General features: G+C 39.2%; 1 protein-coding gene across 3 annotated transcripts in view; it reads left to right on the top strand.

Moving 5' to 3' along the window:
- Positions 1-12,929: 12,929 nt before the first annotated feature.
- LOC127660349 (synapse differentiation-inducing gene protein 1-like) overlaps positions 12,930-15,677 on the top strand; it is a 49,441-nt gene continuing 46,693 nt past the window's right edge. For all 3 annotated transcript variants that reach the window (XR_007972632.1, XM_052150476.1, XM_052150477.1), the window contains exon 1: positions 12,930-13,302. The gene's annotated coding sequence lies outside the window, so the exon portion shown is untranslated. The remainder of the gene's footprint in view (positions 13,303-15,677) is intronic.

A 15,677-nucleotide genomic window follows, 5' to 3' on the forward strand; every position in this document is an offset into this window, starting at 1 on the left:
GTTCAGCAGTAATATTGTGGATTGGGATGTGGTCTTGTGTCTGTCAGGGAGAGAGGAAATGGTAAGGGCCATCACCTGGTGATTAATGATACATAACACCTGTGTCTCGTTACAGTGACGTCCAGGGCTGGACTGGTAATCTGGCATACCAGGCATTTTCCCGGTGGGCCAACGCATTTTGAAGCTGATCAGGGGTGGACTGGCCATTGGGAGAACTGAGCATGTCGGTGGGTCGGCTGTGAAACGTGCTGAATGGGCCGCGATAAGCTCAAATGAGCCACCTCATTATGCAGAATGGATCACAAAATGGTGCCACAATATGCAGAAAAGGACAGCGAACAACAACCCCCCGATTTCTCTTCCTAGTCCAGCCCTGGTGACGACACAGATGGGCTTGAAAAGGCCGCCGAGAATGCCAGTGAGGGAGTGAGAGTCCCAGTCGCGCAGACCTGACATTCCGTGAAGCTAAACGCTGCTGAACTTAAATATTTAGTTGTTTATGTTGTCTCTTATGACTAAAGCTAAAGTATATACCTTGTTGTGAAGCTGAAGAGTAAATGCCCTGATGTGAAGCTGAAAAGCCAAAGACTGTTTGTTAGACTGGGAAGAACCAAGTTGCGGCGCAGCAACTACCAGCTGAGGACCGCCTGGACTACGTCAAGCTGAAGACCGCTGTCCTGCTACGGGTTGGCCTGTAGCCCCGAACAACTCTGTCAGCGATTCCGCTCCCTCACCTTGAATGATGCCAGCCGCACTTTAGCGTTTGCCCAGCAGCTCCGTGATGCCTACCGAAGATGGGTGCTGGCCGAGGAAGGGCACGGAGTGGAGAATTTTATTGACCTGATGGTGCTGGAGCAGCTAACCATTCGCCTGCCCCGAGGAACAGCAGAACGGGTCCAGTGCCATCGCCCCACATCAGTGGTTGACAGAAGCTCACATGGCGGCCTACCTGGAAGCTGGCGAGCCGCAGCCCAGATCTCTCTCTCTCTTGCTTCTCCTCCACTTCTTGCCCCTCCCTCTCCTCCCTCTCACCCTCTACCGGAAACAGGGAGTGGTGCCACCCAAACCGTGGGCTGCACGATGCACCGGCCCCCTCCCCTAAGCTTCTCCGTCATCCTTCCCAGGTTGATGTCTCCGCCACCATGGGTTACTATCCTTATGTTGACATTTGGTCCCCACAAAGTGATAAATACACACACACACACACACACACACACACACACACACATATATATATATATATATATATATATATATATATATATATATATATATATATATATATATATATGTATATTCACACACATTAACTATACCTCTCTCTCCACTGCCCCTCCCCGAGAGCCCTCCAAGAATTCCAAATATTTGCCCCATTTCCCCACAAATGAGTCCAAATTCCCAAGTCTTCTACGAAAGCCATCACCCTCTCCATCTCCTAGCACCACTCCTGAAACGGGGGTGCTCCCGCCGACTTCCATTCCCTTAAAAGCAATTTTTTATGTGTTTATTCCCTATATTGATGACCGCACAATCGCTGGTCGCAGTCAGGGGCAAAAGGAAATTTGAGTGCCTAATATAACACACATAAAACTCTGAACCTTCAACCAAAATTCTTGGATCCTATCACACCACCAAAAAATATGGGTTGTGACTCCATCTTCTGAGTGGCATCGCCAGTAGGTGGGTGTGTCTTTAAGACCAAGCCTATACAATCTAGGGGTCCCAAAAGAATCAATTTAAAATCTTGAATTGCATAAGGCATACCCTAGCATCTCTAGATACAGACTTGACATTTTTTAGAATCTTGCCATTGAGCATCACCTGCATTTTTTACCGTTTTGTAACAGTGTGGTGAACAATGCAGCCCACATTCCAGGCTTGCAATTCTGGGGGATTTGGAGTTCGAATTGGTGGACTGAGACCTTGTTGAGATGCCTGATGATGTTTCCCACTCCGGGGGGAGGAGCTGCCTCCTTGGGTGTTTCGTGTCTGAGCATGGATGCCCACATTCTTCACCACTGTATGAGCAGCTGGGGAAAAGGAGAATAGACACGTATTATGATTCAGCCTGGAGGGAGCTTTTATTGTCAATAGAAGTGAATGTGGAGATCGGTAAACTGGTGCACTGTGAAGAGTGGTGGCTGCGTGTCCAGTGAGCATTCAGAGACCTTCCGTTATGTGGGGTAAGTGTCATCTTGGTGTACATGGGAAATGTTCCTAGGCCATTCACAATCACTCTCTGGAAAGAGAAAGACATCTAGCGTTATGCGTGTGCTGAGAAATTACACTCAACCTTCTGTTTCTCCTGCCTGTGTTTATATCCCTGTCCTGGTAATTGGAGGATAGCCGTAAGCTGTGAGTGGTGATTGGGGATGTGTGCTGTGATTTGTGTTGCCAGGGGCAACGTTAGCTGAGATATTGGTAACTCACCACAGACCACAGTCAGTTTCCACCTCTTAGACCTCCAATGAACAAACACTTAATCAACCAAACTTCAAGACAAAACAAACATACAGGGGCAAAAGAAGAAAACCCAATTTGTCACCCATGGACCAGATCACAACATCACCCAAGAGGTTGCAAGTTATCAACTTATGTAAGACTGAATTGACTTCTACCAAAATATCAGCATTGGAACTAGCCTTGTCCTTTATCCCCACTCTTTCAATAAGTAGTTTTGAACTTTATTTTGATATACAAAGATGTTTTAGAGGTCTAAGAAGGAAGGAATTTTTGTAAATATCAAAAGTACCTTCATCCCTACGAAGAATATGAATCACACAACTGAAACAAACTGTAGACTGAAAGAATGGGAATTTTTCCCATAAAAATATCTCCAGAGAGCAACAAACAGCAATCTATGAGCTGAGACTAACACGTCTATTGTGATTAAACCTGCAGATAAGGGTGGTGCCATTGTAATTATGGAAAAGCTGGACTAAAGTGTTTAAACAACTGGACAACTCTAGTTTCTATACAGTAAGTGAATCAACAAAGACATTCCAGGATGAGTTATGGTTACTCCTTGAAGATGGTGTACTCAGTGGTGGCGTTTCCCCCAAAGAATCAACATTTTTACTCAGTGAACATCCTCTTGAGGCTTTTTTACATTCTTCACAAATCCACAAAATCTACCGAATCCCCCTGGCAGAGCTATCGTTTCTAGTATGGGCAGTCTCACAGACAACATCTCCAATTTTTTGGGCCATCTAATTAAAACCCTTATTCCCCATTTAAAATCTTATATTAAAGCCATTACTGAGTTTTTACTTTGTCTTAAAGATCTTCCACAACTTGACTCAGAGACAATTATGTGTAACCTTGACATTTAATCTCTTTATATTAATATTGACCGTGGTAAAGGACATGAGATCACATTCTTGATACCAGGATGACAACAACACATCTACAGCTTTTTTAACCAGTTTGTCATCTTTAACAAAGGAACTTTTTCTTTTTCAATGATTTCCTATTTCTTCCGGTAACTACAATGTGAACAAAAATGGAAACTAGGTTTGATTACCTTTTTGTTGCCTATTGGAAGAAAATTTATAAAATAAACCACAAACAAACCCTTTTCTCTCACACACGATATCATGGAAAAGAAACATTGATGATGTCTTTGTACTTTGGAGAGGCCCAGTCACAACTCTTCATGATTTTTTACACTTTTAAAAAACTATTTTGGCAGATTCAAATGTTCTTTAAAGTTTACTGCTGAAGAAATGTATTTCCTTGACATACATGCCAGGAGAAGAGGAACAAGTCTCTTTTCATCCCTCTATACAAAACCAACAGACAGAAATACTGTGCTACATGGTCAAAGTTTTCATCCTGTCTCTTTAAAAAGGATCTTGACAATAAGCCAACTCACAAGATTGAAAGGTATTTGTGAAGACAATGAGGACTATGAAACAAGAAAACAACCAATTATATTTAAATTCAAAGAAAGAAATGATAAGAATGGCTCTTAAATGCAAAAACAGAAGGTGCATGCTAAAAGCTGTGAAAAATTGCTTACATCCAATCAAGAATTCGTCCTCAAAACCAGGTCTTATATATTGTAACAACTATGCCCCTAAAACTTTTGACATCAGTAAGGAGGTCAAAAAACATTGGCATGTTCTTCATTGTGATCCATTTCTAAAAGACATGTTTAAAGACCCGCCCCTCACTACTTACAAAGAGCCAGAAACTTCAGGAACAAAGTAATGAGAGCTCATGTCCCAAAGGAGTTTGAAACAAATACTCTCTCAGGAAAAGCTCCTTTTGGAAACTTAAAATATGTTAACTGTATTAGAATAGAATAGAATCCTTTATTTTGGTCACACATTATACACACAGTTTTTTTTTGCATATATACAGTGAAATGTATTAGTTTTCACATATCCCAGCTAAGCTGGGGTTAGAGTGCAGGGTCAGCCATGATACGGCGCCCCTGGAGAAGATAGGGTTAAGGGCCTTGCTCAAGGGCCCAACAGTGGCATCCTGGTGGTGCTGGAGCTTGAACCCCCGACCTTCTGGTCAGTAACCCTGAGCCTGAACCACTGAGCCATCACTGCCCCCACGTCAATATACCAGAAATTTAAAGTTTTTAATCATCCTATATACAGTTTTATCAATTGCAAAACTAAAAACGTCATTGTAACATGATCAATGGAAAGGAGGAGGCGAGAACTGGCTTTTCAATATAAATAATATTTTAATGATAAACTAAAAAGACAACATAAACACACACATGACGGACATGTCCGCTAACGATCTCTCTCTCGTGCACGACACCCTGCAGTCGACCTTTAAACCTCAGAGGCTTGATTAGCCTAATACGGGACCGGGTGTGTATGATCACGACCCGGCCCCGCCCTCCGCCCTGCCACATTCCTCCCTCGTTCTCTCAGGCTGGCGAGCCCCCGGCCTGACGTACATCCCCCCCCACCTCTTTCCCTGGGCGAGGGCGCACCTTCTGCGCTGTCTGCCGGCAGGTCATCCCAATCTACCTGGACGAGGGAGGGGACAAGGGGAGGGAAACAGAAATAATAAAAATGAGGGGTACTTCCTGTAACAGTGTAGTACCCCCCAAAAAACTGTAAAATTTAAAAGAGGGAAAAGGCCAACACAGGGCGACAGTGAGAGAGAGAGAGGCGAGAGAGATGAAAAAACAAAACCTCTTACACGCCAGTTCTCCGATATGACGCAGCTTGTTCCTCGGCCACTCCTCCATCCTCTATCGGACGACAGCCGTGCCTCTCCGGGCGGATCAGAGGCAGTCCTCCAGCCCCTGGCGGACGGAACGCCCCGCCGCGTTCTCTGGGAACAGAAGGGGTCTCCCTCGCCCCTGGCAGCGGTTCTCCAGCTCCAGGCGGTCGCCAGTGAGCCCCTGCCCGCTCGTGGTCGGCGGTCTTAAACCCTGCCGTGTTTCAGCGGCCGGTAGGCGACTCCTGAGCCCCTGGCAGCGGCACTGACTGCTCCAGGTGGTCGGCTAGGAGCCCCTTCTCCCCTCACGGTCGCCAGCCATCGTCTTCTTTCAGGCGGCTGGGCTCAGTGTCAAATAACAGGTCAAAAAAGTGTCAAATAACAGGACAGTAACTGAGATTAAGTAGGTAGTATTCGGCTGGTCATGTGATTCTAACATGGCCGCCCCATGTGTGGACCCTCTCCATGTAGAATAAAACAGCTTTCATAAGCTTACTGATATGAATGGAGTCTTCATTTTAATGTGAGTGCTTATGATTTCCTACACATACTGCAAAATTACAAATCATGTCTTTAGGAGTTCAACTTTTTTAATGAGAAACATATTACAGAGTGCACCTTTAAAGAATTTAACCTTCCCGTGTCCTTCTTGTTCCTCGGAATTGAATGCATAAAATCCCCAACAAGAGGAGGGAATATTGATATTGATCATCTATGAAAAAAGTCAGATTTATTTCTGGAGATTTTTGTCTACAAAATTTTTGGAAAGATTTTTTTTTCTCCAAGGTTTTGTCAGTGGAACGACCTGCAACACTTTGACAACCTTACAACAAATTGAAGAGACTGTAAGTCTGCGAATAAGGTGCCTTTTCCTGGTTACATCTACATACATGTCTTCTATTTTAAAACACTGGATGGCAGTGTTGAATTTGTGATCTTTCTCTAATTTCACAAATTTTTAGTTGAATTTTAAAGCAATTTAAAGCTACACTATTATGGAGTTAGAATCATGCCAAAACCTCACACACACGCAAAACGTGTTTTACTCACACCCAACGATTCACAAACAAAGTCAGTGTGGTTTGCAAATACAAAACATCACTCACAAACTAATGCATTTTGTTCTGCAAATAAAAAACGTACATATCAAACAAATACAGTATGTTTTACATATACATAGAAACGTATTTCTTCAATGACAAAAATATCCTCCAAGTACAATCTAAAATCTTTCAAGTACAAAACAAAATTCTACAAGTACAAAACAAAATCCTTCAAGTACAAAACAAAATTCTACAAGTACGAAAAACTGTCACGTGACTTTTGGCACTAATTTTCCACCTTGCTGATCCACACACAAATGCCTTCAGATCCACACACATGCTAGTAAATTGTCATGTAATTCGCACTCCACAACATCAGGTGGCGCTGTTACCGATTTGCTTGGCGCCGCCACGGACATGGAAAGAGAAGAGAAGAAGAAACATTAGCGTGGGTAGGGTGTTTTGAACACAATGAGTGGCCAACAGGTGAGTTTGCAGTCGTTGCTGGTGAAAAATCAAATGTTAACTAACTAAACTCCAGAATGCAGCCAGTTTGGTTCTCTTTAATCTTTTTTTTGTTGTCTTTTTGACACCTTCAAAACCTTTTATTTCAACATTTTCCCCGATGTGACCACGTTGCATTGTCTCCTGGGTTGTTTGTTGTCAGTTAAACAAAGTTATTGTATTTTTTTGGTTGTTCCAACCCCCCAGATGTTTTAAGATTGTATCCACACTACAATAAAAATAATACAATCTACATGTCTTTGGTTTGAACATTCATTATGATATTAAGAGAGCTGAAAGTCCACTGCTAGCACTGCTTGAGGAAAGCTATGCTTCCTGCTGGTCTGATTTGATTAAACAGAGAAAAATCAAACATGAGACAACCTCACTGATTCAGAAATATTTATTTGGTTTTAGTGTGAAAAGAAATGATAGGCCTATACTGTAACATCTCTTACAAACCAGTTATTAGCAGGGGCACTATTCTGTAAATAAGTGTTCTTTTTGTTACCCAAATGTATGTAGAGAATGTGAGAGTGTATTTGTGCTACAATTGCATCGAATCAGGTCCTTTGCTGAGTACGTTTTATTGTAAGCCTAGTAAGTGCTGGACATACTGCACAGTAAGTAGGTAGATGTCTGAGCCATGTGATTGGGAGTGTCCCAGGGGATTTATGGCTGCCCTTAGTGCTGCCATTTGCTCATCACTCAGTACATCGTCCATCTCAGGAACAGTGACACCATGGTGTGGCTCATCAGGCAGACCACTGTCCTCCCAGTCCAAATGTGGTAGGTACAATCCCTGAAAAGACATGTAAAGTGTTTATGTAGAGCAGTGGTTTTCAAACATTTTTACATCAAGGACTCAGACCACATTTGATAACATTTTGAAACAAACTCCAGAAATACACAATATTTATTCTGAGACTGAATAACATTACTTTCTGTCAATGTATGTTCAAATTAATGTCAATGGGATGCATTTTTGGTGAAATTTATAAAGAAATTTGTGGAAAAAGTCAGAATTAAAAAGTTGTGTGTGTGTGTATATATATATATATATATATATAAGACACCCTTGAACCTCCCTCAAGGTTATTCTTAAAACTGATTGAATATACTTTAATTCAATTAAAATCTTCGCACATACTTAGCGCACTGTGGCTGTTTCTGCTTACACTTTAACCTCCTGTAGTATTTATAACTGTTCCATGAACATATTAGCACCAAATATCTCCACATCTTTTCACGTGAATTAGCTGAGCAGCGTCAGCTAAAAAAGTTTACGCTTAATGACATTTCAACTCCTATAAACTCTTCACAATTAAAGCCTCCCGTTACTTTGTTATTTCAGTGACTTAACATGACTCCTCAGATGGTGCTTAAACAAATGTGTGTGGCCTGTGGTGGTCTTCACTTCAAAATTCCGCCTTAAGACCAAGACGTATCAAGTGTAACATTATATGTGACCATAGTATAGTTTAATTTAGTTAAGTTAGAAACAAAATGAAAAATTAGCCTAATCGGTGTAAGCTAGGTTAGCTCCTGTGGTACCATAAGCTACACACATATAAATATGTATATGTATATATATCTCACCCTACCAACGACAGACATTCCTGGAGTTTAGTTAGTTAACATTTGATTTTTCACCAGCAACGACTGCAAACTCACCTGTTGGCCACTCATCGTGTTCAAAACACCCTACCCAGGCTAACGTTTCTTCTTCTCTTCTCTTTCCATGTCCGTGGCGGCGCCAAACAAATCGGTAACAGCGCCACCTGATGTTGTGGAGTGCGAATTACATGACAATTTACTGGCATTTGTGTGTGGATCAGCAAGGCGGAAAATTAGTGCCAAAAGTCACGTGACAGTTTTTCGTACTTGTAGAATTTTGTTTTGTACTTGAAAGATTTTAGATTGATCTTGGAGGATATTTTTGTCATTGAAGAAATACGTTTCTATGTATATGTAAAACATACTGTATTTGTTTGATATGTAAGTTTTTTATTTGCAGAACAAAATGCATTAGTTTGTGAGTGATGTTTTGTATTTGCAAACCACACTGAGTTTGTTTGTGAATCGTTGGGTGTGAGTAAAACACGTTTTGTGTGTGTGTGAGGTTTTGACATGATTCTAACTCCATACACTATGTCATTTTTTTGGTTAAAAAATAACAAAATATTATTAATGAGAATCAAACAAAAATAAATTTTCCAAATCATGTCTTTATTTTACCCAAATACACTTTGATAAACCTATAATAATGATTTATATTTTAGAGCTGTTGGGATGGATTTCACGGGAAATTGCATACATACGTCATGCATGTTCACGTGTGGACGTTGTATCTGTACAAAGAGAAAATAAGCTCCAGCTACTGTAGCCTGTGTATGGTGTGGGAGTAGTGTGAAACTAAAAGTTTGTTGTCACAATGAACAATAAAAATGTATCAATGATCATTCAAAATGGCAAACCTCTGGCCAAACACCAGTTGCTGCAGCTATCATGAGGAGTCTCCGTAGACATAATGATTTTTATACAGTACAAACTATAGATTCTATCCCTTAAACCTAACCCTCACAAAAAATCTTTCTGAATTTTTACATTTTCAATAAAACATAATTTCGTATGTTTTTTAAGCAATATAAATTATGGGGACACTAGAAATGTCCTCATAAACCACATTTATAGCACAATACCCTAGTAATTACCAGTTTGTAACCTAATCACTTAAACCTGTACACACACAAAAGTCACCACTTAAACTATACACACACACACACACACACACACACACACACACACACACACACACACACTCACGTTGTGTTTCCATGTTTTATGGGGACTTTCCATAGACATAATGGTTTTTATACTGTACAAACTTTATATTCTATCCCCTAAACCTAACCCTACCCCTAAACCTAACCCTCACAGAAAACTTTCTGCATTTTTACATTTTCAAAAAACATAATTTAGTATGATTTATAAGCTGTTTTCCTCATGGGGACCGACAAAATGTCCCCACAAGGTCAAAAATTTCGGGTTTTACTATCCTTATGGGGACATTTGGTCCCCACAAAGTGATAAATACACGCTCACACACACACACACACACACACACACACGTGTGAAATACAATAATTATACTGTAATCAGTGCAGAATTTTTCACTTGCTAGCACACGTGTGTATTTTTCTTTTTAACGGCAATAATTTATATAAATAAATCCTATAGTATTAGGCTTGTAAAGGACATGTGAGTCTTGAAATGATGTTGACTACGGGTTGGTAACCATCTATAAATTAGTTACTACCCTGGTCTATTTGGCCAGAATATCCTGCAGTTATAAAACCTTTACAACGTTTGACCTTATCAGACTAGCAATCATTGTGTCTAATGTTAACAAACGTTGCCTAACTTTTGTAACGTCATTTATTTCAAAACATCAATGTTTCCAGTCAGTGCCGGTCTTACGCCATTTGGCACCCTAGGCGAGACCATCCAGTAACCCCCAATCTATTGTACTATGATGTAACACAATCTATTGTACTATGATGTAACACAATCTATTGTACTATGATGTAACACAATCTATTGTACTATGATTTACTGTTAGGTCTGTTAGATCTAAATTGAAGACACATTTGTACTCTTTAGCCTATAATGTTGGTTGAGAATTTTAATAGTTTTCTGTGTAGGTTTTATAATGTTTTATTAATTTGTTATTTTTAACATTTTATAAGTTCTATTAAATTCTGTTATTAATGTTTGTAAAAAATTGTACAGCACTTTGGTTACAACATTTGTTGTTTTTAAGTGTGCTTTATAAATAAACTTGACTTGACTATGATGTTTAGGGGGGTTTAAAACTAATTATTTTATTTATTCATTTAGCAAAAACAGCACCAAAGCATTTATTTCTGGTGATTTTAGGAGCATCATTTCAACATTTTCTTTAGTAGCCTATAAATGAATGGACTAAAAACATATTGTCACCTTTTCTCATTACACAGCACAAGATTAATTTTATCAAAGTTACCTTTCTTAAAGCCTGCGCTGTGGCAGTATCTTGGTATAGTGATGGTACAATATGGTAAAACCTTGGTATTTGTATTATATACAGTAGACCTATATCATGGTATTTATATAGGCTAGAAGGCTACTCCAAAGAACATGTCCAAAAAACATGGTATTGGTTTGGTTTTGGTACTTTTAAGCACTTTCATGAAATGTAAGTGTTTTGATTCACTTTTATTAAGAAAGTATCATTACCTGCATTAGACAGTTGTTCACAGACTGCACTCGCACTCGAACATGATCTTCATCACTCGCAAACGATTGAATGCAGCTGCAGGATTTGTTTAATTGAATTGTAAGTAAATATTCACTTTATTCAGCGTTGTTTTTGTTATCTGTCTTCTAAAGCATCCCGTAACTGTTTTACTGCATGACAAAGTGCTTCCAATGATTCAGCCCGCACGTTAGACAAATTCATCGAGAAGAACCGACTCAAAGGATTAATTCAAGCATCGGGCATCACTTCGATTCACGAGCACCGCTGAGTTGATGGCCATGTTCACAATGGCATACTATCCATACTATTCTCACAGTTTTTTTTTTTTTTTTTGCTAGAGTAAGAGTAGTATGGTAGAAAGGCATTTAGTACACAGCCCATTTGTTCAGTGGGGGGCGCCACAACACATCATCGGAATGTGCATTTAGTTTGACACAGATTGAACACATACTTGTTTTCTCAGTAGATCGGTGCCCCCCAAGCGATGCCACCCTATATGTCGCCTAATGGGTTGATGGCTCTGTTTCCAGTAAGTCAAAACAACAGCATAAGATATGGCAGATGACCTGCTCAGATTACATGTTATTGGATATATGTCTTTTTCTTTCTTTTGTTATTTATTTGTCCATTTACTCTGATAAGATTTCCTGTATCAGTGTGTACACCGGTGCCACAAACCACATTCATCCGTGCAGAGCACAAACAAAACAATGTTCTTCCACAAGGCACATGCAGTGCCAAAAGTTACATAGTGTAGCTTTAAAAACAGTTCACCAGAAAGAAAGAAAAAATACAATTGTGACATACTTCCTGTCATGTTGTTCCAAACCTGTATAACTTTCTTTCTTCTGTGGAACACAAAAAGAGGCTAAATTTTTAAAAATTCCTCCCCTTGTATTTCAAAGAAAATCAAAAGTAGTACGGCTCCTGAACGACATGATGGTGAGCAGCATAAATGAAAGCAGAATTTTCATTTTTGGGTGAAAAAACCCTTGAAATTTCACAAAATCCCCCCAAACAAAAACCTTTTTCCTCTATTTAAAATTTTCATGCACGTAATAAATCCCACCTTGTGTGTTGTACAAGCATGAATGATAGGCCTACTTCAAACCATGTGGCTTGATGTAACTTTTTTTAACAGAAAAAATTATTAAACAATTAAATAATATCATAGACTTACATTGAAGAAGGGACCCGATCCATATAGGGACTTGGACTAGTCAATGGTCAAACAACATGTCATCTTTATTATATCGCTCACTACTTTTCTCACAATATAAAGGTTTTTATACATGAAAATGTAAAACTAACATTATATTTTAGGAAGTTTTCCTAAATTTTGGGGGTCTTTGGCATTAAAAAGTTTGAGAACCCTTTCCCTAACATCATGGCAGAGAGTTCTGCAGGCAAGCACCACTCACAATATCTTCAGGAAATGTCTATTTTCTATTTCTAAACTCTTCCTGTTTTGCAAAGACGACTTATTACAATCTTAAATTAATAAAACAATCTTCTGTTTTATATTTTATTTTACTTTGAATACACTGATGTCACAGAGTCACAAGGACGACAGAGTATTGAACACAGGTTGTTATTATTATTTTTAACTTATTTTTATTGTAGGCCTATTTATTAGTATAATAATATGATATAAATGATCTCTCCTACGTTTTTATGTATGTCTTTAATGCAGTGCTCACTGTTCTGTTTATATAATGTGAAAACACACACACACACACACACACACACACACACACACACACACACACACACACACACACACACACACACACACACACACACACACACACACACACACACACACACAATGAACAGAGGCTCATAAATAGAATGTGTCATCTTCAGGACCATGCAACGTGAACGCACCGAAATATAAAGAGTGCAGATACGGCGACCGCGCGTGCATTGTAGTGCGCGGACATTCACAGTCCTTCCGTGGCATCCTCTTTCCACTGGTCTTACCGCAGTCGTGATTACACGTCTATCAAAATACAGTATAATCGACATCGCGTCCACGTGAAATGTTTTTGGTGGTGATCTTTTCCCCCACTCATGTGATAGATGACTTCTTCAAACGAGGATACTAACTGGAAACTTTGGACTTTTATTTGTTTCTCTACTCCAAAAATAACACTAATATAGCTATAAAGGAAATCGGACACGATCATTTCACCCAGTCAATGGGAATATTCGTTATTCAGCATTACATTTACCGACAGCTATACCAGCTCACATTGAAAGGTAAGTTACTAGTCAGATCACGAACTTGTACAGCAAATGAACGATTGCACTAAGATGACATCAGTGCATCAGATGCTTTCTGAAGCCTGGCAACAGAAACCATTCTCTTGGTCTGTTTGTCTCAACTGACCCCTGATCTCATTCTTGCACTGGTGCATTTAACACATAGGACCATGAAGCATCAATTGATGCACTTGCTTGTTTATGAGAGTTGATCGATTCGTGATTCTGCCAAATCAAAAGAAATGGGTGATGATCACACATATAAAACCTTTAATTATCTGACAGTTACAATGCAAAAATGCATACAAATTCTCATTACCTCAACATGAAAAAATTATTTAAATTGTCTAGTATTTACACATTATAGTAGTAATCCTTTGTTATGCCTTTCACTTAAAATAATGGTACAATTTAAATGTGATTAATGTGTTCATTTAATAAATGGCCAAAAAATATAAAAATAAATCAAATAAAATAATCATATTGATTTGTGGTTAAATATGACTAGGACATTTTCTTGAGAATTACCCATCTACAGATCTCCAGATATCGAGATACACTGTATGATGCTGGACGACAAATATACACAAAATAGTGTACTGAACAATTGTGAGCCTTTATATTAGATGGAAATAAAGCTATATTTTCAATGTCTAAGCAACATGGTCTGTTTTAAATTAACTTAATGTGTTTAACGCTATATGCATGAAGTCTTAAATATGGTCACAAGGTCCTTGTCATATACATTGCCTTGGAGGGTATCCAGAATAGACAGCATTTCCCCTCATACGATATTATGTGACCCACTTTATTTTAGGTGTCTTTAACTACTATAGTTGAAGTCAGATGTTTACATACAGTTAGGTTGAAATCACTAGAGCTCATTTTTTAACCACTCCACAGATTTCATATGAGCAAACAAGTCGTTTAGGGCATCTACTTTGTGCATGACACAAGTAATTTTTCCAACAATTGTTTACAGACAGATTGTTTCACTTTTAATTGACTTTATCACAATTCCAGTAGGTCAGAAGTTTACATACACTAAGTTAACTGTGCCTTTAAGCAGCTTGTACAATTCCAGAAACTGATGTCAAACCTTTAGCCAATTAGCTTCTGATAGAAGGTGTACTGAATTAGAGATGTACCTGTAGATGTATTTTAAGGCCTACCTTCAAACTCAGTGCCTCTTATCTTGACATCATGGGAAAATCAAATGAAATCAGCAAAGACCTCAGAAAAAACATTGTGGACCTCCACAAGTCTTCTTCATCCTTGGGAGAAATTTCCAAATGTCTGAAGATACCACGTTTATCTGTACAAACAATACTACACAAGTATAAACACCATGGGACCACGCAGTCACCATATTGCTCAGGAAGGAGACACATTCTGTCTCCTAGTGATGAACATAGTTTAGTGTAAAAAGTGCAAATCAATCCCAGAACAACAGAAACAGCAACACACCTTGTGAAGATGCTGGAGGAAACAGGTAAACAAGTATCAACAGTACTGTGCAAAATTTATAGACACTTAAGATGTTTCACACAAACATATGCCTTAAGATGGTTATTTATATCTTCAGCTTTAGTGTGTCAATAGGAAAAATACATTTTAGACTCCCAAACATTACTATTGCAAAGAAAAAAAGAGTAGAATAGAAGAACAGGGTGCTCTGCAAGAGATGGCATGGCCCCCACAAAGCCCCCCCTCCCAAACATAGAGTCAGTCTGAGATTACATGAAGAGACAGAAGCAATTGAGACAGAATAAATAGATTGAAGAACTGTGGCGAATCCTCCAAGAAGCTTGGAACATCCTATCTGCCAACAACAAAGATAAACTGTGTCCAGGTGTATTGGGGCTGTTTTAAAGGCAAAGGTGGTCACACTGAATATTGATTTAGCTTTTTATGTTTACTGGACTTTGTATGACATTAATTGATAAATGAAAACTATTTATGGCTTTATTTTTGAAGACATCCTCACTATGCAACATTATTGTATATCCACGGTATAACGAGTCCTATATCGACATCAGCCTGAACTGCTGCTCAACATTGAAGAAGTCACTGCTCCAAAACTGCCATAAAAAGCCATAATACAGTTTGCAAGTTCACATGAGGACAAAGATCTTACTTTTTTGGAAAAATGTCCTCTGGTCTGATTAATTTATTTTTACATTTTTGTCCATAATGGCCATCGTTATGTTTGGAGGAAGAAGGGTGAGGCTTGCAAGCCAAAGAACACATCCCAACCGTGAATCATGGGGGTGGCAGCATCATGTTGTGGGGGTGCTTTGCTGCAGGAGGGACTGTGCACTTCACAAAATAGATGGCATCATGTAGAAGGAAAATGATGTGGATATATTGAA

Source organism: Xyrauchen texanus, chromosome 20 (genome assembly GCF_025860055.1).
Source record: "Xyrauchen texanus isolate HMW12.3.18 chromosome 20, RBS_HiC_50CHRs, whole genome shotgun sequence".
NCBI lineage: Eukaryota > Metazoa > Chordata > Actinopteri > Cypriniformes > Catostomidae > Xyrauchen > Xyrauchen texanus.